Consider the following 9,151-nt stretch of genomic DNA (forward strand, 5'->3'; position numbering starts at 1 on the left):
TCCCTTCTTCATCTGACTGCCAGCGAGGACCCTGAGGAGGAGGAAGGCAAGGAGAGGGAAGATGAAGAGGAAGAAAAAAAGGAGGAAGAGAAGAAAACCAACCACCATCCACTATTACCAAATGAGCAGGTCAGGCTGCCATGTTGCCCTGCTCCCTGAAGTGCTACTGTCACTGTGGTGAGCATTGATGGAGCCTCCTGGAGGTGTGCCCTGATGGCCACATGCTCTGGGCAGTCCCGAAGTTAATAACACTGGAAGAAAGGGCATTCTTTCCCCAAAGAAGGGTCACCTTTCTCAGATACCCACCAAACTGCCCTCCTTTTCCTCCTTCCATGATGACTGGCAGAGACTTTGTCATGGACCTGTGTCTAGACACAGCACCCCCAGGAGTGGCAGAGTTCCTTTCTGTTTAGACATTTAGGATCCACGAGAGCCTAAGAGATGGGCTCTCAAGGGGGGTTGGGGATCTGATGGCCTGATACTCAGGCCCCAGGGAGGGGCCGAGGTCCTTGTGCTCCACGTAGCTGTTGCCTTGAGTGGGTCTCAGCCTGTCTGCAGGGATGCTTTTGGCTAGGCATGCCCGAGGCACTCACAGGGGCTGTGTTAGCTCATGTTGAGGCCCCCAGACACTTCCCAACCAGAGCCAAGGTTGGGGTTAGACCCATCCTTGTGGTTCTTGGTATGATTGCTGGGCCCACCCTCAGCAACAACTGTCAGGGAACTTCCAGGATTAATATTTATTACTCACAGGTCCAGGAAGGTGCATGACACACACAGGCCCTACATAGAGAGGTCGCAGATAGACAGAAAGAGGTTAGACCTGGGGCTCTGCCTTTGTTAGGAACCAAGGCTGGGGTGTCCAGGGTTCAAGGGGTTCCCTTGTGGTGCAATGTGTTAAGGGCCTAGTGTTGTCACAGCTGTGACCCAGAACACAATTGCAGCATGGGTTTAATCCCTGGCCTTCTTCCACATGCTGAGTGTGCAGCCAAGAAAAAAAAAAGGTGGGGGTAGTTCCCTCTTTATTGGCTAATTTAAGGAATAAGAGCAGGAATTAGGTCATGGGCAGGGATCCTCAAGGTCATATTTTTAGTCATCTGGGTTCCCAGTGCTTTCTGGGAGGGGATTTCCTGGGTGAGGGGGTGGCCTAACTCTTCCTCTTGTTGTTTTGCTGGTAGCCTAGTTATGCAGCTGGCAGGATGTTTATTGGAGAAGTGCGTCTTTTGGAATGGATGCCTCCACAATCCAAAGTTTCATGTCAGGTACTTAAACTATAATCAAAAAGGTTAATGTTGGGAGTTCCTGTTGTGGCTTAGCGGAAGTAAATCCGACGGGTATCCATGAAGATGTGGGTTTGATCCCTGGCCCCCATCAGTGGGTCAAGGACCCGGTGTTGCTGTGGTGAGCTGTGGTGCAGGTTGCAGATGTGGCTCAGATCTGGCGCCCTACAAAGCCAAAAGAAAGAAAGAGAGAAAGAGAAATAAATAAATATTTGAAGCTGTGTTGCACCAGAGACCCAACACACTGGTAACATGGAAGGTGGATTTTGAGATGGAAGCAGAGAAGTGAGGAGAGGAGCAGCCACCTGCCCATTTGGCGCTCCCCTCTTCCAGGGGAAGCCTCTGATGGCCTCTGAGCTTGCAGAGGAGAGACTGGAGGCAACTCTGAAAACTTCCTGCCCACTAGCCAGAGGATGAAATATGATTTATAGCCACACTGGATGCTCGACCTTAGCCTCTACTTTTTTTTTTTTTTTGGTCTTTTGTGTTTTTAGGGCCACATCTGCAGCATATGGAGGTTCCCAGGCTGGGGCCAGGTTAGGGGTATAATTGGAGCTGTCTCTGCCAACCTACGCCACAGCCACCACAATGCCAAATCTGAGCCGCATCTGCAAAATACACGACAGCTCATGGCAACACCAGATCCTTAACCCACGGAGTGAGGCCAGGGATCGAACCCACAACCTCATGGTTCCCAGTCGGATTCGTTTCTGATGCGCCACAATGGGAACTCCAGTCTCTACTTTATTTATTTATTTATTTATTTATTTTCATTTTTGGCCACCCAGTGGCATATGGAGTTCCTGGGCTAGGGATCGGATCCAAGCCACAGTTGCAACCTATGCTGCAGCTGTGGCAATGCCAGATCCTTAACCCACTGTGCCAGGGATGGAACCTACATCCCAGAGCTCCCAAGACTCTGCCAATCCCTTTGCACCACAGTGGGAACTCCAGTCTTTAATTTTTAATCTCTCGATAGTTCATAAATGTTCCTTTCTTGCAGCTCTGAAATGACTACCATTCTTTAAAAAATGTCAAATCACACTTCACTTGAAAGAATATTTCTCATCATTGTGACACACATAAGCTCTCCTGTATAATTGTGTGGCTCTGCTTTCTGACCAGATATTAGTAATAGTTTGAAGTGAAAAGCATACAAGAGAGTTGTTGCCACTGAGATGCTAAATATGTTTAAATGCTTTTAGAATTGAGTGGTTTTTGTCAGGCTTCAGGGAATTCTTCCTTCTTGTCTTTGCAACATAACTGAAGAATAGATCTGAAATTCTACAAGAACTCCCCTAGTAACACCCTGTGTTTATTTTGTTTTTTATTGAAGTATTATTGATTTAAAATGTTGTGTCAATTTCTACTCTACAGCAAAGCGATGGTCTTTTCCACAGGATTTTTTTTTTTTTTTTGTCATTTTGCTATTTCTTGGGCCGCTCCCGTGGCATATGGAGGTTCCCAGGCTAGGGGTCGAATCGGAGCTGTAGCCACCGGCCTACGCCAGAGCCACAGCAATGCGGGATCCGAGCCGCGTCTGCAACCTACACCACAGCTCAGGGCAACGCCGGATCGTTAACCCACTGAGCAAGGGCAGGGACCGAACCCGAAAGCTCATGGTTCCTCGTCGGATTCGTTAACCACTGCGCCACGACGGGAACTCCTCCACAGGATATTGAATATAGTTCCCCGTGCTATATAGTCAGTCTTTGTTTTTTTTATCCACTCCATATAGAATAGTTTGCATCTTCTAATTCCAACCTCCCTATCCATCCGTCCTCCACCTCTGTCCCCCTAGGCAACCTCAGGTCTGTTCTCTATGTCTGTGCGTCTGTTCCTGTTTTGTAGATAAGTTCGTTTGTGTCCTATTTTATTTTATGTATTTATTTATTTATTTATTTTTGGTCTTTTTGCCTTTTCTAGGGCCACTCCCGCGGCATATGGAGATTTCCAGGCTAGGGGTCTAATTGGAGCTGCAGCCGCCAGCCTACACCACAGCCACAGCAATGCGGGATCTGAGCCTCATCTGTGACCTACACCATAGCTCATGGCCACACCAGATCCTTAACCCACTGAGAAAGGCCAGGGATCGAACCCGCAACCTCATGGTTCCTAGTCGGATTCATTAACCACTGTGCCATGACGGGACCTCCTGTGTCCTATTTTAGATTCCACATATAAGTGCCATTACATGGCACTTGTCTTTCTTTCTGACTTACTTCACTTAATATGATAATCTCTAGTGCATCCATGTTGCTGCAAATGGCATTATTTCATTCTTTTTGTTAGAACTCTCTCAGATCACCTCTAACGTATTTGTTTTGCAGTTTCTCACCTTGGATTTTTTACTTTCTGATTCCTCAAAGCAACCACTTCTAGGGAGAGCAGACCCTTGGACGTATATTTGAACATTCATGTTCAGAACAGCATTTTCACAATGGCCAAAAGGTAGAGGCAACCTGGGTGTCCACCAGTGGATGAAGGGATAAACAAATATACATGGTACACATGTGTACAATGGAATATTATTCAACCTTAAAAAGGAAGGACATTTTGGCACAGGCTACACCATAGAACATAAGGCTAAGTGAAATAAGCCCATCACAAAAGAATAAATACTGTATGATTCTACGTTCAGGAGGTACCCAGACTAGTCAAATTCATCAGACAGAAAACATAATGATGGTTGTCAGGGGCTGGGGGAGGAGACAGAACAGGGAGTTCGTGTTGAATGGGTACATTCCTTAAACTGAAAAGTTTAAGAAGATGGGAAAAGCTCTGGAGATAGATGACAGTGATGTTTGCATGACAATGTGCATGTACTCACCTGCCATTGAACCATAACTTAAAAATGATGAAAATGCTAACTTTTATGCCATGTATATTTTTTCAATTTCATTTTAATATATTATCTATTTTTTAAATGTTTATTGGGTATAGTTGACTTACAATGCTGTGTTAGATTCAGGTGTACAAGAAAGTGATTCCGTTATGCACATGTGTATAGCCATTCCTTTTCAAACCCTTTTTCCCCGTATAGGTCACTACGTAGTACTGAGTAGATTCCCTGTGCCACACAGTAGGTCCATGTTATATTCATCCATTTCGTACATATGGGAGTGTGTATGTGTCAATTTCAGCCTCAGTGTTTCTCCTTTGGTTACCATAAGCTTGGTTTCAAAATCTTTGAGTCTGTTCCTGTTTGTGAATAGATTCTTTTATAACAGTAAAAAGAAAAAAGAAAAAAACAGGCACAAGTCTTTCTTTTTTGCCTCGGTCGCTTCTTTCCTCAGCCTCTTCCTCTTCAGTTCCTGGAGAAGATAGCAAGTCCACACTGGCACTGCCCCAGGTTTTCCTTAGAAAAGAGAAGTAGGCAGAGAGGCAGCAAGGATGTGATTACGAGGTTAACCTCTTCAGAAAACGCTGAAGGAAAGTTAAAACTTGTGTGAAATATGGTGTCCTCTTCCGAGATGACAAATGTGCCAACCTCTTTGAAGCACGGGTAGGAACTCTCAAAGCTGCGATACGAAGGAAGAGCATTACATACCCAGGAGAGCTACTTTTGCAAGGAGTTCATGATGATGCTGACATTATATTACTGCAAGATCATTGCAGTTTGCATAGCTTTGTCTATTGGTTTTTGTTTGTTTCTGCTAAACTTGAGTATTAAGTCAAAGGACAAACATATGAATATACTTAATGTATTTTCATAGAACTTTGTAACCAACGGAGACACTTTAGAAGTCTGCCCTTTTTTATATCTTGAAAGCAAACTTATGTATTGCACTGTAAGATAAACAAAACCTATTCTTTTTCTCAGGAATCTCATTGGAAAATGTAGGCAGGGAGGCTTTTTTGGTGGGGGGCGCAAGAGTGTTTCATAAATCATTCTTAGACAATTTCTACAGATATTTGACATTCTGTGAACTCATGAAGCAAACCTGAAGACCAGCTCCCACATGGAATATAATGTTTATGTAATAAAAACATGAACCTCTTTAAAAAAACAAAAGACAGGAGTTCCCGTCGTGGCGCAGTGGTTAACGAATCCGACTAGGAACCATGAGGTTGTGGGTTCGGTCCCTGCCCTTGCTCAGTGGGTTAACGATCCGGCGTTGCCGTGAGCTGTGGTGTAGGTTGCAGATGCGGCTTGGATCCCTCGTTGCTGTGGCTCTGGTGTAGGCCAGTGGCTACAGCTCCGATTCAACCCCTAGCCTGGGAACCTCCATATGCCACAGGAGTGGCCCAAGAAATAGCAACAACAACAACAACAACAAAAGACAAAAAAAAAAAAAACCAAAAGACAGATCATGCTGGAAATTACAAACCATGTAGAAACTTGCAACTTGAGCATTACATAGAAGAAACCATGGCTTAAATTCTCTCTCTCTCTCTCTTTTTTTTTTTTTTTTTTGGTCACTCCTCAGCATACAGAGTTCCCAGGCTGGTGATCAGATCCAAGCCATAGCTGCAAGTTGTGCCACATTGGGAACGCCTTAATCTTTTAAATGATGAACAATCTGATGGGCAAATGTCTCATTTAATTTGCTTTTTTTGATTACTATTGATTGTATTTTTTCTTTTTTCTCTTTCTTTCTGTCTTCTCTTCCCCCTTCTTCCCCTTTCCCGCCTTCTTTCTTTTCTCCTCCTCCTCTTTTTTTTCTTTTTTTTTTGTCTTTTCTAGGGCCACACCCACGGCATGTGGGGGTTCCCAGGCTAGGGGTCGAATTGGAGCTGTATCTTCCAGCCTACGCCACAGCCACAGCAACGTGGGATTTGAGCAGCATCTGTGACCTACACCACAACTCACGGCAACGCCAGATCCTTAACCCACTGAGCAAGGTCAGGGATCGAACCTGCGTCCTCACAGATGCTAGTCAGATTCGTTTCCCCTGAGCCATGACGGGAACTCCTCGCATGATTTTTTTTAAGTTCTGTATTTTATTTATCACTGAAGAAAAAAACAGAAGAGCAAGTTGTGTGTCGGCTGCAATAGAGTAAATAGTTAATCTTTAACATAGTTAGTACCTTCCAAGACTGAACTCAATAGTCATCGCTACCAATTACATGTTGAAAGAATCTATCCTGAAGAGAAAGGAAATTAGGAAAAAGAATTTAAATAATTCCTCCTAACCACACATTTATAAATATTCACATGACTTATTGAAAAAAGCCACTCTTCCTTCATAAACTTCTTTTTTTTGTTCTTTGTGTGTATATATATATATATATATATATATATACATTTTGTTGTTGTTGCTGTTGTTGTTTGTATTTTTCTTTCATAGACTTTTTTTTTTCTTTTTTGCCATTTCTTGGGCTGCTCCCGCGGCATATGGAGGTTCCCAGGCTAGGCGTTGAATCAGAACTGTAGCCACCCGCCTACACCAGAGCCACAGCATCATGGGATCCAAGCCTCGTCTGGGACCTACACCGCAGCTCACAGCAACGCCAGATCCTTACTGAGCAAGGCCAGGGATCGAACCCGCAACCTCATGTTTCCTAGTCGGATTCGTTAACCACTGGGCCAGGACGGGAACTCCTCTTTCATAGACTTTAATCATTGCCTCTATTGGAAGCTTCGTATGGATCTATTTCTGTACTTTCTTCTATTCCATGAATCTATACGTATATTTCTATTCCTTTAGTTTTTTATTGCTAAATCTGTTTGTAAAATATCAATATAGATTTATGTATTTTTATATTTACGTTTTAATATATTATAGGGCAAATTCCAGGCAATAATCTTTTCAAATTTTTTATGGCTGCTATTGAATATTTTATCTTTCAGCAGAGAATCAAATTTTTTTTTTTGTCTTTTTGCTGCTCCCATGGCATATGGAGGTTCCCAGGCTAGGGGTCTAATCGGAGCTACAGCTACTGGCTTATGCCGCAGCCACAGCAATTCAGGATCCGAGCCGCATCTGTGACCTACACCACAGCTCACGGCAATGCTGAATCCTTAACCCACTGAGCAAGGCCAGGGATCAAACCTGCAACTTCATGGTTCCCAGTCGGATTTGTTAACCGCTGAGCCACGATGAGAACTCCGAGAATCAAAATTCTTAAATTCCAATTTTAAAATCCTGTTAAGATTTGATTGGGTTTGCATTACATTTATGGATTAATTGACTGACCTGGGTGACAATAGCAGAGAAACAGCTTTTCCTGGGTGATATAAGTACTAGATCTGAGTGGCTTTCCGTGCAGTCTCCTTTGTGCATTTTTATTGGATTCTGGCAGCAATTCCAAGGAGCCATCGCTCTGTCTGAATTGTCCAAAAGGGACCCTCAATATCCAAAGTGTGGATGGTGCTCAGAGTGGGCTCCACTCTCAGCCTTTGGGTAGACATTATAACTTCAAAGTGGCAAACAGGGTTAGATGCAAAGGGTCCATTTAACTTGCCATATTCCCACGCAGGAGTGCACCCCTAACTAACCTCTCCTTAACCACCTCAGTGACTGAGAAATATTCTCCATTTACTTTGCAGAACATACTAACCAGTGGCCCAAACCCATTAATACCTCAGAACTAGTAAGCTACTCGCTAAAGCAATCCTTTTTTTTTTTTTCTTTTTAGAGCCGCACTTTCGGCATGTGGAGGTTCCCAGGCTAGGGGTCTAATCGAAGCTACAGCTGCCGGCCTTCGCCAGAGCCACAGCAACGCAGGATCTGAGCCGCATCTGCAACCTACACCACAGCTCATAATAATGCTGGATCCTTAACCCACTGAGCGAGGCCAGGGATCGAACCTGCAACCTCATGGTTCCTAGTCAGATTCATTAACCACTGAGCCATGATGGGAACTCCTCTAAAGCAACCCTATGCACACGGCTCCCACTGGTTTCGTTGTATTCTTGCCAAGAATCAGCTGTGTCTTTTCTCAAACATGTATTTGTCAGTTGTACCTGAGGTTGTCATTACATACAATCACTTTGTCATCAGATGGGAGTAGAAGTCCAGGTTCCCCACAGAGCCCCTGTGGACACCTTGGGAAGGGCAGGCTGCCCACTAAGCCTCTGCGGACAAACCCTGGCTGGGAGGCAGAAGACAAACCCTCTCTACAGGGGTCTCCAGTGACACTGTGGCGGTGCGGCTCTGCTTTTTGATGCTATGGATTTGCCTATGCTAAACATTTAGCACAAATCCAATCATAACCAGACCAGCACCACCAAGACAAGTCTGGTAGTGCGGGTCTTAGCTGAAGCTGGGTGTCAGAAACAGGAGTTGCTGAAGTTCCTGTGGTGGCACAGAGGAAACAAATCTGACTAGTATCCATGAGGTTTTGGGTTCAATCTCTGGCCTCACTCGGTGGGTTAAGGATCCGAGGTTGCCTTGAGCTGTGGTGTAGGTCGCAGATTCAGCTTGGATCCTGCATTGCTGTGGCTGTGGAGTAGGCTGGCAGCTACAGCTCCGATTTGACCCCTAGCTTGGGAACCTCCATTTGCCATGGGTGTGGCCCTAAGAAGACCAAAAAAAAAAAAAAAAGAAGGAAAAAAGAGAAACAGGAGTTGCAGTTCATTCAGGAGAGGCGGGCTGGCACGGCCCCTTTCATGGCTATAGAATCCTTCCTCTTCTGTCTTTTCTTTATGCATAATCTCCTGGTTGTAGCTCATGGGGTATCTGCTCTTCATTCAGAGAGAGATGACAGTGATAAACATCAGAAACAAACTTAGAATGTCCTTTTAAAAATCCAATTACACTTTACAATAATGTAACCTAGCAACAAGGAGGCATCCAGGAAGAGACTTAGGCAGTAAATTAAAAAAAACCCCAAAGACAACACTAGAACTTAATAGCCATTGAAATGTATATTTTTTCTCTCTAAAGTGACCTTCATTTCTACCAAATATAGCCAAATGAAGACTCATT

Source organism: Phacochoerus africanus, chromosome 5 (genome assembly GCF_016906955.1).
Source record: "Phacochoerus africanus isolate WHEZ1 chromosome 5, ROS_Pafr_v1, whole genome shotgun sequence".
Classification (NCBI taxonomy): domain Eukaryota; kingdom Metazoa; phylum Chordata; class Mammalia; order Artiodactyla; family Suidae; genus Phacochoerus; species Phacochoerus africanus.